The following is a 14,841-nucleotide window of genomic DNA, read 5'->3' on the forward strand; positions in this document are numbered from 1 at the left end:
TGCTCCAGCTGCTGTGGGGAGCCCCGGGCCCTTTAAATCACCGCTGGAGCTCTGGCAGCGGGGCTCGGGCGGGGATTTAAAGGGCCCGGGGCGCCCCGCAGCGGCCGGAGCCTCTGGCCCTTTAAATCACCGCCCGAGCCTGGCTGCCCAAGCCCCGGGGCTCCAGCAACCAGGCTTGGGCAGTGATTTAAAGGGCCCGGGGCTCCACACGAATTCTGATATAACGCGGTAAAGCAGCGGGGCTCCGGTGGCGCTTTAAAGGGCCCGGGGCTCCCCGCTGCTTTACCGTGTTATATCCGAATTCGTGTTATATCAGGTCGCATTCTATCGGGGCAGAGGTGTATACTCATTTCAACCTTATAGCCCCCTTTCCTCTCCCAAAGAGCTTGCCTACTGGCCACAATATACTTCCACAAAGGAAATCTCAACTGTGGCATCTGCAGTGCCTTCTAGGCATGGGAAAGATACTTAGATGTTCATTAAGTTTGATACGAATATAACCTTTTTGCATAGATCAAGTGTTAGAGAGGCAATTATTTTGGCTGTTGTAATCTGGCCACATGTGAGTGTTATGCAGACTCTAAAATAGAGCTAAGTGTCACTAGTTTAAACATAGCTAGAAATCTGTACACTGTATAAAACTGCATACTGCACAGAACAAAAGTAGTCCAACTTTGTTTAGCTTTTTTTTTAACATTCATATAAATTATCTTGTACTTCACATTATGATTTATATCTGTATTTTACCCCCAAGCTATACCACCAGAGTCAGCTGCTCCAACCACTTGCTCTAAATGAAAATAACTTTGCCAACCAGTTTAATTACTGCAAGGTACAATAGGTTTCCTATTTTGAACAGCATTTTCAGGTTCTGAAAATCCACCCTCTTGGATAACAGACCATCAGACACCAAATAGGATTTCTCAGATTTTAAATATGTCATTGTATCTGCTTTATATAAAAAGCCTTGTCATTTTGTTTTTATGATGCCTAAAGATGAATTTGCAAGCCCAACTCTCAGTCATAAGAGTATTAAAAACACATTGAGATTGAGCACAGCTGTGAAAAATTCTAAGTTAATATAAACTGATATTTGCTAAAGAAAACTGCTGCAGCACTGAAACTCAATACACTGAGCACCAAATACTGCAAGTTGTAAAACATTTTAGACAGCCAGGGTCAAGCCTCTTGGCACTAAATCTAAAGTTTCCAAGGAGGTTTGCTCCTCATTTTTCTCCCCACTGCTAGAAGAAAAAATTGAGATCAGACAGTAAGTTTCTCCAGTACCAAGAACTGTCCGGTAGCAGAACCGCACAGGGAGCAGGGGGAGAGACACAAGAGGACTGAGCTCTCATGTGATCACGGGAAAGGTTTAAACATACACAAGGCTAGGCCTGTGCTCTCCACAACCAACTAAGAGGTTGGGATGAAGGGTTCTAAAAAGAGTTCCTCAGGGCCTAAATCACACAGTCAGGGTTTTAAAAATGTATTAAATATTTCCTAGATCTGTGCAATCTTTCTATTCCTACAAACACCTAAAGCGATTACTGCCACTGCCTAGAACTAGCATGTTACCCCATATTATATGCAGTGAAAGAAACTAGTTGTAGGCCCAAAATTTAGATTGCAGAATCAGGACCTAGTTGCACCAGGCACTAGAGGATGCATCATGAAAAGACAGTGCTTAACTTACAATCTAATATAAGATATAAAACGTAATATGAATATGAGATAATTAATTTTAATTAGAATATTTTTAAAAAATTAATATTTCCCAGCTTAACTGTGAACCCAAAAACAACATGCTAGAGTAAGGACACTACAGAGTGAAAGTGACTAAGAAACGTCAATGACAATTACCAGTTTTGTTTCACTGTAGAGGCGGAGTATTTTATTTATTTCCTGAGCACCATAAGTGTCCTCTGCTCTATTAAGTGCAGAAAGAAAAACAGCAAGAATTGTAAACCATTCCATTGCAACTGAGGCATAATTAGTAAGGGCTGTGATAAGGAACACAAAATATATACACACAGACAACTCTCTTAAAGATCCCGTTCTAGACTCTGCATATAAAAAGATCATAGATGCAACCTGGAGCACTGAGGAGAATCCCTTATGATTCCAACAAGAAGACACTGGGGAAATTTCTTAGTGACTATTCTCATGGTAAACCGCTACAAACAACAGATACTAACAGCATAGGGCCCAGACTTCACAAGCATACAGACAAAAAGTGCCATAGACAGAGATGACCACAGCATGACTATTTAACCATGCATTGAAAGTCATGGTCTTCCCAGCTTTGGCTGCTACAACACATATCCGCAACACATATGGGGCTAGCAAGCCCAATCCTTTTAAAGAAGAAGGAAGACTCAGTGAACCACAAGGATAAGTCTGAGCATTTTATCATTGTATGGGGAACTCTCCACGGAGGCAGTGCTGAGAGTTACTCCAGTACACCCTGTACTTGCTTTAGCAAGCCAATGGACATGTGCAACAGTATGGTAATAGTGGTACCATGAAAATATATGTTACTGATGGTTCCATTAAGTCAGAACACTACAGTGTGTGTATCAAACACCTATGTGCACCACATTAAATCCAGGCAAAATTTCCTGCATTCTCTCCTATGACACTTTGAAAAAGCAAAGAGAAAAAGGAAGAAAGGGGAAGGATGGTTCCAGTGGTTACAGAGCTCATCTGGGAATGAGGAACCCAGGGTTCATTTCCCTGCTCCACTACAGACTTCCTGTGTGTCCCTGGGCCTCTCTGTCACTCAATTCCCCATCTATAACATAGAAATAATACCACTTCCCTACCTGTGAGTTCACATACCTGGGGTCCACTATCCACTATTGAGTTCCTTTCACTTGAAACATCCACACTGGAAAAGCTGCCACAACAATGTCTAGACTGAACAAGAGGGTATGGCAAAACAACAAACTGACAGAACACACAAAGATCTGTGTTTATCGTGCATGTGTTATCAGTACATTTTTGCATGGGAGCGAGACATGGACCTTATACTCTCATCAGGAAAAGAGGCTCAACAGCTTTCATATGCGTAGCTTTTGTCTAATCTTTGGAATCTCCTGGAGGGACAGTCACCAACACTGAGGTGCTCAAATGGGCCAGCAATACCCAGCATACAAACTCTCCTCAAACAGAGATGCCTCCGCTTGCTTGGGCATGTATGCCGAATGAATGATGGGCGCAACCCAAAGGACATCCTCTACGGTGAATTGGCATCTGGAAAAAGACCCAAAGGACACCCAAAATTGCATTTCAAGGAAGCGAGGCCTCAAAGAAATGGACATGGATGTGGACAAATGGCAAGATTAGACTCAAGACCGCAGCCTTTGGAAACAAGAGCTTAACAGAGGTCTCCGGAGTTATGAGAGGAAGCCGTCCTGCTTGGCAGAGGAGAAAAGAGCTTGCAGAAGGCAGAGCCCAAAGGCTCGAAACATCACCTTTAAATGTGACAGATGCGGCAGAGATTCTCTCTCTCAATTGGGTCTCTTCAGCCATGTTTGCGGCTGCCATAAAACCAACTGAGTAAATTCTTTACCTCTCAGGGACGCATACCCATGGTCTCTCGAGACTGAAGGATGCCTACTACTATTACCTGCAAGGATAAATGAATTAAAGATTGCAAGGCGCTCAGATACTACGATGATAAACCGTTTTGAATCTCTTCTTACTCTTTTCACTAGTATGTTTATCTAAAACAACAAACAAAAATATTGTAAATGGAACAAAGTACAGATGGCAGCACCAACCAAGGCATAGCAAACACACTTGTTATTGAACTATACTGAAATCCAACAGTATTTAGTTAGTCCTCCTTTATCATCAACATTTACCCTGGCAGATCTGCTACGAAGAAAGGAAGACTCCTTCGCTATAGATTAGTCTTTTAGACACTTTTTAAGAGTTTTGTATAACCTGCTCATGATGAAGGATTTTTCTGCATTTCAAAAACATTTTTAAATCTTTGCATTTTTTTTGGAAACCCCCTTGTTTAAATGGGCTCTGGGCCTATCAAGTTACAACCATAGAACATCCCTCCAAATCTCTCTCTCTCACACACACATACACACCCCAACTCCAAACCCTATCAAGTCACAATTCATCCGCTCCCCAAAAGATCACCACCCCTAAAATACTTGCCCAGCCCCTTTTCCAGCGAAGACACACCTGCAGAAAAGAGGCCACTTCCAACGTGTCTTCCTTTGGCTGGGAAGGCTCTGCCCAGGTAGGAATTAGCTACATCAGATAACATTGGTACAGGTAGCACATTCCTACAGGGAGCAGTTTCTGACTCTACACCGGCACTACACCACTTCTTCCTCCACCTGCCACCCCCTATCGCCCGCCCCAACCCCTCCCTTGCATCGCAACACCCAGTCCTACTCCCCCCGCCCCTCCCAAACCGCCATCTCCCGGGCAGCAGCAGCAACCTCCCCCCCCCAGACACAACCAACTACCAGCCCCGCGTCTCGAGCCCCAGCCAACCCTAAGCCTCCCCTCCAGGCACCACCCCCTCTCCCCAGAGATGCTCAGCCCCGCACCTTGGGAGGGAGGGAAAGGGGCGGAGACTCACCTGGCTCCTGCTCCCGTGGGAGGGGATGAGAGGCAGCGGCTGTCGCTCCCCTCCCCGCGCGGCTGACGGTCGGACGGGCTGGCTCGCTCCCCGGACACCCCACACACCCCTTGGCTCCGCCGGGATCAGGCTGCGTCCATCTTTCCACGTCGTCACCACCGCAGCTTCCCCTCCCCCAGCTGCGTCCGTCCGCGGCCAACGACAGGCGAGGAGGAGCATGCTGGGAAATGTAGTTCTCTCGGGGACTTTACGTGGGAGCTGGAGGCGCAACCTGCCCAACTCCTGCAGAGCGCGTCCACGAACGGAACGGAACGGAACGGGGCGGGGCGGGGACCTGCCCTAGGTAGTGCCCATAAGGGAGGGAAATCTACCCCAGTTACCATTCACTGGAGGGCAAGAGAGGGGCTTGAATCAGGCATTTCTCCCTTGCAATGGGGAGAAAGAGGACTGTCCTGGCCCCAGGAGCATGACCTGAACTCCTTTTCCTACTGCACTATGCAGCTAAGTTTTCTTGCCCTGTTCTCAATGTTGCTGTGTTACAGAGCGCCTTAAAGTTTATCTCTGGGTTGTGGTGTAATTTAATATAAGATGCTTTTAAGGTTGATTAAGGGGTTTTAAGTCACAGGGTAGGGCATAAGCCAAGAGAAAAGGGAACAGCTCAGGCCTGAATTTTAAACTTGCAGTTAATGTTCAAGATACATAAGACAGCAGAAGTCATCCAGAGAGGCCTGGTATAAAAACCTAACAAGATAAAGGCAGTATTAACAACCTGATGTGTTTAAAAAATTGTGAGACAAGCCCAAGAGATTGGGTTGATTAGATTTAAAGAATACACTTGTTTTATTTGCATTCTGGTTTTTGAAACTGTTAGTGTTCATATTGGACTCTTTAACAGAAAAAGTTACCAAGGATTGTGGTGGATTCTCTATTGCTGGCAATTTTAAAGTCAAGATTAGATGTTTTTCTAAAAGATGTGTTCTATTTCAAACAGGAATTAATGCAGGGATATGGCCTGGGTTATATATGAGGTTAAACTAGATGATCACAGTGGTCCCTTCTGGCCTTAGAATCTACATTTTCATGTTTTTCTTTCACAACCGTGAGAAGTTTACTAGAAACTTTCTATTAAACAAATGCCAATGTTCTCATTTACCATGTGACTCCAGGAGCTGGAGTTTTAAGAAAGACTATCTGAAGTACTTATACAGCTCTCATCACTATAGTACCAGAGCTAGGGTTACCATATTTAAAAAATAAAAAAGAGGACACTCCACGGGCCCTGAGCAGAGCAGCTGGAGCCCGGGAGGGGAAGTGCCCGGCCGGCGGCTCGGAGTCCGGAGGCAAGGGGGCTGCCCGAAGCCGGTAGCGCTCGGGCAGCTTGGCTCTTAAACAGAGCCGAAGAGTCAGGGGAGGAGCAGAGCAGCTGGAGCCCAGGAGGGGAAGTGCCCGGCCGGTATTTTTCCCGGACATGTTCAGCTTTTTGGCAATTCCCTCCAGACGGGGGTTTGATTACCAAAAAGCCGGACGTGTCCGGGAAAAAACAGACGTATGGTAACCCTAACCAGAGCACTTCACAATCGCAACAGCCCTGTGAGATAGGAAAATGCTGTTATCCTGATTTTACAGATAAGGAGCTGAGGCACAGGGACTAAGGCTGTGTCTACACTACAGATCTTACAGCGGCACAGCTATGCCGCTGCAACTGCACCACTGTAAGGTCTCCCATGTAGCCGCACTATGCCAATGGGAGAGAGCTCTCTCCTCAGCATAATTAAACCATCCTCAAGAAGCAGCAGTATTGATGCTGGTGGGAGAGCAGCCAAGGGGTGTTTCGTTTAATAAATACTCCCAAGAGTAAAGTGAGATCCCAGATAATAAGATCCATGATGATAAGTTACATTCACTTAGCACCTGTTAGTTAAAAGATTCTCAAATACTCAAACTATAGCTGGGGATTGCTTCATCCACTAATAAATGCTATTGCCTCAGGGATGGAACACAGCAGCTGTTTAACAGTGCATACAATTTTTTTCTTTCCATCCTAAAATATTGTTATCCCCTTGATTCTACAGGAGACTTAAAGTAGGTAGAATATAGCTAATTTAGTCATGACATCAGAATTAATACAAACTTGGCAAACTCATGCAAAAAGTACTATGGGATCTTAATGATCTCATGTGGTTGGAGTCCCAATTTTATGTCTCCTCCAAAACCACTAGACTATCACCTACTGAGCCAAGGTGGGTGAGATATCTTTTTATTGGACCAACTTCTGTTGGGGTAAGAAAGAAGCTTTCGAGCTTCCACCATGCATTTAACTGTTTTCAGAGTAGCAGCCGTGTTAGTCTGTATCCGCAAAAAGAACAGGAGTACTTGTGGCACCTTAAAGACTAACAAATTTATTAGAGCATAAGCTTTCGTGGGCTACAGCCCACTTCTTCGGATGCATATCCGGATGCATATCCGAAGAAGTGGGCTGTAGCCCACGAAAGCTTATGCTCTAATAAATTTGTTAGTCTCTAAGGTGCCACAAGTACTCCTGTTCTTTTTGCATTTAACTGTGACACTCTACCTTTTCGAGACCTGAAGAAGAGCTCTGTGTAAGCTCAAAAGTTTTTGTCTCTTTCACCAACAGAAATTGATCCAATAAAAGATATTACCTCACCCACTTTGTCTCTCTAATATTCTGGGACCAATAGGGTTACAAAAACACTGCAGATATTACCTACTGCATCACATATATACTACTACCTGCAGGATTTGGGTTTTCTTTGGTTGTCTCATATTTAATTGCTAACTAATTGCATCCATACTTAGCTTATAAGATCTGATATGTTCACAGTCCAATGTGGTGTGACTCCATCAGTCAATGTCTATTTGACTTGTTTAGATTTTAGTTTTTAAATCCTTATTTACATTTAAATCCCCCTTTACATTGGGACATTTATAACCTTGACTCACAGAACTTGGGTCCATTCATGGATTCATATGACACCACTTTCCTATAAGACTGGAAACAGAACTATAATACTGCAGTTGTCATCCTTCTGATTAATTCTGCTTATAGCCAGAGGCTTTTCTCATTACCTGTTGAGATATTCTGGGATATTCCTTAATGTCTTGGCCTAATTTCATTTTCTGATAATAGTACAGTACTTTCAATTAATGGGAACTTGGATAAATATAAAAAGTTGAATGAAAAGCAACTGTTACAGCAATAGGAACATAGGATTTGGCATACTACATCAGACTCTTGGGTTATCAGATCACTTACCCTGCTTCTGGCAACATCCAGTATGTGTGTGTGTGTGTGTATATATAGCTATCTAGCACGGTAGTTTAAGGTTTTCTATTGTGTCCATCAATATCTATTCAATTAAGTATCTCATTCTTCCGCTGAAGATGAAAACCCTCATAGTGTCATGAGCCCAATCCTGTTATCTGTGTGCACAAACTTATATATAAAATTCAAGTAATGCAAATGTAAGCAATAGTATTTTAACCTTGCTACAGGCAGACAATATATGACAAAGCAACATAATCTGCCTTAGAACATAAGCACAATATATAAATTATCATTTATTTATGCAATAGTAAGTGATTTGGGGTGGGGACTGTAATTTGTTGAAGTGGGAGGAGTGTTTGGGGACTGCAGGAGGTAGTTTGCAGTCACTCCCTAGGAAGAGGAAAGAGGGAGATGGTTTGGAGCTGGTACACCCAGAGAAGATCTCCTGGTTAAGCCAGGGTGGTCTTATTTCATACTTCCTCTCATTCCTACGCAGTGTATAGTTTGCTGTTGTGCGCTTAATAATGTCTCCTTGAAAAACTGCCAACTTCCTGAGTTTGCTAAAGTCTGCCTTCTTGAAATCCATTATCTTCATTGTGCTGTTTTCTCTCCTACCATTTCTTAGAATTGTGAACTCTCTCATTTCATGATCACTTTCACCTAAGCTGCCTTCCACTTTCAAATTCTCAATGAGTTCCTTCCTATTTGTTAAAATCAAATCTAGAACAGCCTCTCCCCTAGAAGCTTTATCCACATTCTGAAATAAAAAATTGTCTCCAATCTGTGCCCTGCTATGTTATTTTCCTACAGATGGCTGGAGCGTGGTCTACACTAACGAGGAAAGTTGATCTAAATTGCGCCAGTTAAGTTACATAACTTAAGGCGACATAACTTAGTTCAACTTACAGCGGTGTCTATTCTGTGCTATGTTGATGCTCTCCTGTCAACATAGCTTTCACCCCTTGGGGAGGTAGAGTATTGAAGTCACCAGGAGAGCGCTCTCCCATCAACTTATCGCGTCTTCACCAGACCCACTAAATCAACACCGCTGCATCAATCACAGCAGCGCCGATTTAGCTGGTGGAGAAGACAAGCCCTAGGCAGGGTGGATTTGATTTAAATCACTAGTCAGGAAGACTCAATTTAATCATGGATTTCTACATAAAAGGGCATTCTTGTTGGTTGTTATAACCTTAATACGTATTCTTCACAACTCAAAGATAGATGAGACCCAAACTGGGTCTCTTTTACGGCCTGCTGCCATTATAGGTTTTCCCTTCTAGTGAGAGAATGGTATGGTAGATCTCAAATCAATGAAGGTGAAAAGGTGGGAGTTGCCCTACCATCTCTAAGAGGCTAATTAATTAAGATGAGGCATTATCAGCAGGAGGGAAAAAAACTTTTGTAGTGATAATCAAGATGACCATTTCAGACAGTTTGACAAGAAGGTGTGAGGATACTTAACATGGGGAAATAGATTTAATGTGTGTAATGGTTCAGCCATTCCCAGTCTTTATTCAAGCCTAAATTGATGGTATCTAGTTTCCATATTAATTCAAGTTCAGCAGTTTCTCATTGGAGTCTGTTTTTGAAGCTTTTCTATTGCAAGATTGCCACCTTTAAGTCTGTTACTGAGTGACCAGAGAGGTCAAAGTGTTCTCCTACTGGTTTTTGAATGTTATAATTCCTGATGTCAGATTTGTATCCATTTATTCTTTTGCATAGAGACTGTCCGGTTTGGCCAATGTACATGGCAGAAGAGCATTGCTGGCACATGATGGCATATATCACATTGGTAGATGTGCAGGTGAACGAGCCCCTGATGGTGTGGCTGATGTGATTAGGTCCTATGATGATGTCACTTGAATAGATATGTGGACAGAGTTGGCATCAGGCTTTGTTGCAAGGATAGATTCCTGGGTTAGTGTTTTTGTTCTGTTGCTGGTGAGTATTTGCTTCAGGTTGGGGGGCTGTCTGTACGCAAGGACAGGTCTGTCTCCCAAGATCTGTGAGAGTGAGGGATTATCTTTCAGGATAGGTTGTAGATCTTTGATGCGCTGGAGAGGTTTTAGTTGGGGGCTGAAAGTGATGGCTAGTGGCGTTCTGTTATTTTCTTTGTTGGGCCTGTCCTGTAGTAGGTGACTTCTGGGTACTCCTCTGGCTCTGTCAATCTGTTTTTTCATTAAAATAGGAAAAGTTACTGATGTATATTAGGCTATGGCCCACTCTTCCATTGCTTGTGGCTGGAGCCTCATCTCTTGGGATGTCCTAAAACTGAACTTAAAGAGATAAGTCATACAAGAATGTTTCCTATTAATACATGGCAGAGGGGAGGGGGAATTGAACTTATTTTAATATTCCACTTAACAGTTGATTATTTTATTCTGTATGGCACAGGTAACAACGCCTGTAGTTAAAGTTGCACAACATTTCCCATTATAAAAACCCTGTTAAGTTTTTTATAACTTTGCCAAACTTCAACCGTTCAGTTTGAAATTTTCCATGCTTTAGTGCCTGTCTCAGCCTGAACTCTTTTTTGAAAGTTAACAAAGATGGTTCAACCGATCCCAAGAACGAGATTAGGGAAAAGTTTTGCCCAGGTTAAATTTTTTTTTACAACCATTTGGTTGAGAAGCTCTAGGGCTAACGAGCTTTGGAGCAGGGACTTGAAATGTAACCTGGGTCTCTTGTTCCTGTTGCTGTCCCTGTGAACACTTGCCCAAGTTATAAGCCTTTGACTATCTGCATACTGAGATCTTTCAGACTTGTTATTTTGGCTTCACAGTTCTTCCAAAGATTCCATTTGTGCTGAGCATGCTCCATCTCAGGGCTGCAGGGGCCATGCAGGACCTTCCCTGCAATTGATGCTGCCAAGAAAAATTACATTCGAAACACTAAGGTTGCAAAGTCAAGCATTTGCAGGCTAGGAAATGACACTTGTTGCAGAGGATAATGGGGTGGGGAGGTGAGGAGGGGAACATGGCCTCCAGAATCAGATGAGGAGACAACTCAGCCCTAAGGAACACAGATTTCTACAGGTGACAGCAGAGAGTCTTTGCAAACAGGAATCCATAAAAGGGATTCTACGGAGGGTGCTGGGGCTGGTGGTGAGGTTGGTGGGTTTGTCATAGCACCAGCCCGTCTGCAGAGTCATGGGATATGGTTCACACATTCCCCTGCTGCAGTCACTCCTCCTTGCTTCTCTGTTAGGTCTCCTGGATTTCTTGGGAGGTTCCCAACCAGATTATTAGTATTCACTGGCCGAGAGTGAGAGTGACTCTGTAGCCTAGTGGATTAGGGAGGTAGAAGGTAAAGATTCAAATCTTCTCTCTGCCTGACTTAATTTGAATCCACATCTCTTACCTCCCCAAGTGAGTGCCTTAAACACCTGCCTATAGTCATTCTTTCTGGCCCAATGAATATTTGAGTTTATACAAAGTAGAACAGCTTTAAAAATAGAGTGTGAGAGTAGACTAGTCTCCAGTTCTCAGATAAAGTGACTCACAGGGGTGGGTTATCTCTAGCATGAGGGAGTCTTGCCTGTGGTAGCTAGGTGTCAGGGAGCTATCAGCAACTCTCACTCTCCTCCAGATTACACAGCCCTGTCTTTGCCTTGCAGGTTAAAAAGAGGTGCACTTAAGTGCCCTTGAAGTATTCCCAAGAGATATCCAGCCCCTGACATTGGCTACTTACATAAATTCTGGATCCTCTGTTCCCAAAGAAAGTGTACCCCAGTTTTACCTTAGGTTCTGCACTGCTCCTGTATAACACAGTGCACTTATAAAACAAAAGAATTATTTAAGAAAGAACATATGAATAGCCATACTGAGTCAGACCAAAGTCCATCTAGCCCAGTATCCTGCCTTCCAACAGTGGCCAATGCCAAGTGCACCAGAGGGAATGAACAGAACAGGTAATCATCTAGTGATCCATCCCCTGTGGCCCATTCTCAGCTTCTGGCAAACAGAGGCCAGGGACACCATCCCTACCCATCCTGGCTAATAGCCATTGATGGACCTATCCTTCCTGAACTTACCTAGTTCTGTTTTGAACCCGGTTATAGTCTTGGCCTTCACAACATCCTCTGGCAAGGAGTTCCACAGGTTGTCTGTGAGTTGTGTGGAAAAAATACTTCCAGTAGAAACAAGAATGGAAACAAATGGTTACAATATAAAACAAAATCATAAAATGTGAATTAGAACTTACACTTAATTGTTACCTTTCCTAGGTAATAAAGTAGGGTTCTACCTCCTCTCCCCCTGTCAAAGTGCAGTCTGGCACAGAGCTGGATGGCTTCCCAAGGACCAGGATCTAATCTTTCATGAAACACCCCTGCTCAACAAGATGTCTCCTCAATGAATGGATGCAGAGCGTCTTTCTCCATCCTGTGATATACTGAATCAGTCTTTTGGCTTTATTCATAGACAGGATGATCTCATGTCTCCTATAATGTTCCTTTTTACTTCCAAGTGGTTTTCACTGTTTGCAGTTGTCTGATTGTTTTCCACTGATGGTTCTGGCATAAGGGAATGGTAGAGATAGGGCTTTACCTTACTGGTTAACCAAGTAGGGGGAAAAACAACCTCCCACTTGAATGGGCCATCACTGAGACAGTCACCAGGGACTCTCAACTTTACTTCAAGGCCATAAGGAATAGATTTCAATATAGTTACATTATTCCTTAAAACTACCCATACACACAACTTGCAATGATTATGAGTATTGCTAAGTTACAAGCTTTCAGCTGAGACCTCACATGCAACCCTTCATGAAGAAATACTCTGAAAGTGGTACTATATTAGGTATAATGAGTTTGTCAGGTCTGACACAGGATGGGCTTGTAAAGGACAATAAACCCTTTTTCCAGATGGCACCAATGGGCCTGTCACAGGTGTCTATATGCATCTTTAGGCACCTCATCCTGGCCCTAGGGGAGCTTCAGACTAAACCCACAGGAGCTTGATCTGCATAATGTGTAAAAATACCACTTATGAAGAACCAGGCAGAGACAGATGCATCCTGGAGGTGTATGCCTGGCTGCCAGGATGGTGTCACCAAGAGGGCTTTGGCTTCCTTGACCATGGGATGTTGTTTTGAGAAGAACTGCTGAGCAGAGATGGGGTCCACCTACTGAAGAAGGGGAAGAGCATCTTTGGATACAGACTGGCTCACCTAGTGAGGGGGGCTTTATATTAGGTTTGATGGGGGCAAGAGACAAAAGACCAGAGGTAAGTCAAAAACATGGAGACCTGGGAGAAGGGTCAGAATCTGGGGAGAACATGGGCCATTATAGCAGGGATAAGGGAGAAAATAGAGGGGAAATCAAATTGGTATCTTAGATGTCTGTATACTATTGTGAGAAGTATGGGGAATAAGCAGGAAGAACTAGAAATGCTAGTTGTTAAACACAACTATGACAGTTGGCATCACAGGTAATACACATGACTGGAATGTTGGTATAGAAGGGTACAGCTTGCTCAGAAAGGACAGGCAGAGAAAAAAAGGAGAAGGTATTGCCTTATATCAAAGATGCATACACTTGGACTGAGTTTGAGATGGAAATAGGAGATAGACTTGTTAAAAGTCTCCGGGTAAGGATAAAATGGGTAACAAACAAGGGTGATGATATGGTAGAGGTCTACTATAGGCCACCTAGCCAGGAAGAAGTGGCAGATGAGGCTTTTTTCCCCCAACAAACAACAAAATAATCCAAAACACAGGACTTGGTGGTGACGGGGGATTCAACGGGCAGGGTGGATAAAAATCAATGATTTAAAAAAAAAAAAAATTAAAGATTTTTTTTGATAAAATAGTTTTAATTAAGATACATTATAGATCAAAGATATCTCATCATGGAATAGGGATTATAAATTCAAATTATATAGTAAGACAATATATTCACGTAATGTTTAAGAAAAGTTTTGTAAATGAGTTCCAATAGTTCATGGATTAGGGACCCAATCTTATGGGCTTCTGTATAGATTATTTAGGTTAATCTTTCTATCTACCCAATGGGACTCAGTGCTGTGTCTCCTAGTTATGCCCTCCATGAACCACCCAAAATAGTTCTTCTCCAGACCTGTCACATATTTTTGGACTGTTCAGTAGGAGCCCCTCCTCTGAATTGCCTTGACTCACGTACGATTCCAAACAGAACAGTTGCACTGGAGGTGTGTACAGAAAGGGACTATTACCTTTACGCTCTGCAGAGCTGAGTGGCATCTAAAATAGCACAGTTTCCATTAATAGAGTTAGGAGCAGAGCGGGACAGAAAGCAGCTTTTTCTATTGGGGGCCAGACCTGGCACTGGATGAGAAGTCAGGAAGCCAGCCACAAACAAAGCAAGCAATTCAGATGCCATCCCTGTGTTGGGGTCCCAGTCTATATAATATTCCCCTGAGCTTTGAGACTTTTCCATTCCAAGAACTAAATTTTAAAATAGAAAGAAAAAAAGAAAAAAAACTAGAAACATTTTATAAGAAACAAATCTTTTAATAAAATGCCATTTTGTTTTAATTAAGTTACATAAGCAGGTTAACCAGATTTTTCTGGACTTATTCTGAATTTTACAATTCAGACATCTACAATCTTAACTATGGCGGCTTGCACACAACATAGTAATTTTCTCATGCTACGTCCCTGCCATTCCTCAGGGCTTGCTTTCTGCTTCCAATAAACTAAATAAATCCTGTAAATATTGCACCTATTCTAGCTTATTGGTTACCAGGTGGAGATCTCTTTTTATAAGTTTTCTTCATAGCATTGCCAAGAAACACGCTGGTGTCCTCAGTGCAATCCATAACATCTTTAGCAGGGATGGGAGAGTTATAGCTCTTAGAGCAAGAGATTGCACGTTACTCCATCAAACTATATTGGATGAAACCCTAACCTTTTGCATGAGGCTCTGAGAGCAGAGTAATGAGCTACAATGAAGTTTGAGTTTCAGGAA

The 14,841-nt window shown here is 43.0% G+C and overlaps 1 protein-coding gene across 3 annotated transcripts in view; it reads right to left on the reverse strand.

Moving 5' to 3' along the window:
• The window catches only part of DYM (dymeclin), a 348,564-nt gene extending 343,902 nt beyond the window's left edge, over positions 1 to 4,662 (reverse strand). For all 3 annotated transcript variants that reach the window (XM_065405941.1, XM_065405940.1, XM_065405937.1), the window contains exon 1: positions 4,607 to 4,662. The gene's annotated coding sequence lies outside the window, so the exon portion shown is untranslated. The remainder of the gene's footprint in view (positions 1 to 4,606) is intronic.
• Positions 4,663 to 14,841: the final 10,179 nt, after the last annotated feature.

Source organism: Emys orbicularis, chromosome 6 (assembly GCF_028017835.1).
Source record: "Emys orbicularis isolate rEmyOrb1 chromosome 6, rEmyOrb1.hap1, whole genome shotgun sequence".
In the NCBI taxonomy this organism is placed as follows: domain Eukaryota; kingdom Metazoa; phylum Chordata; order Testudines; family Emydidae; genus Emys; species Emys orbicularis.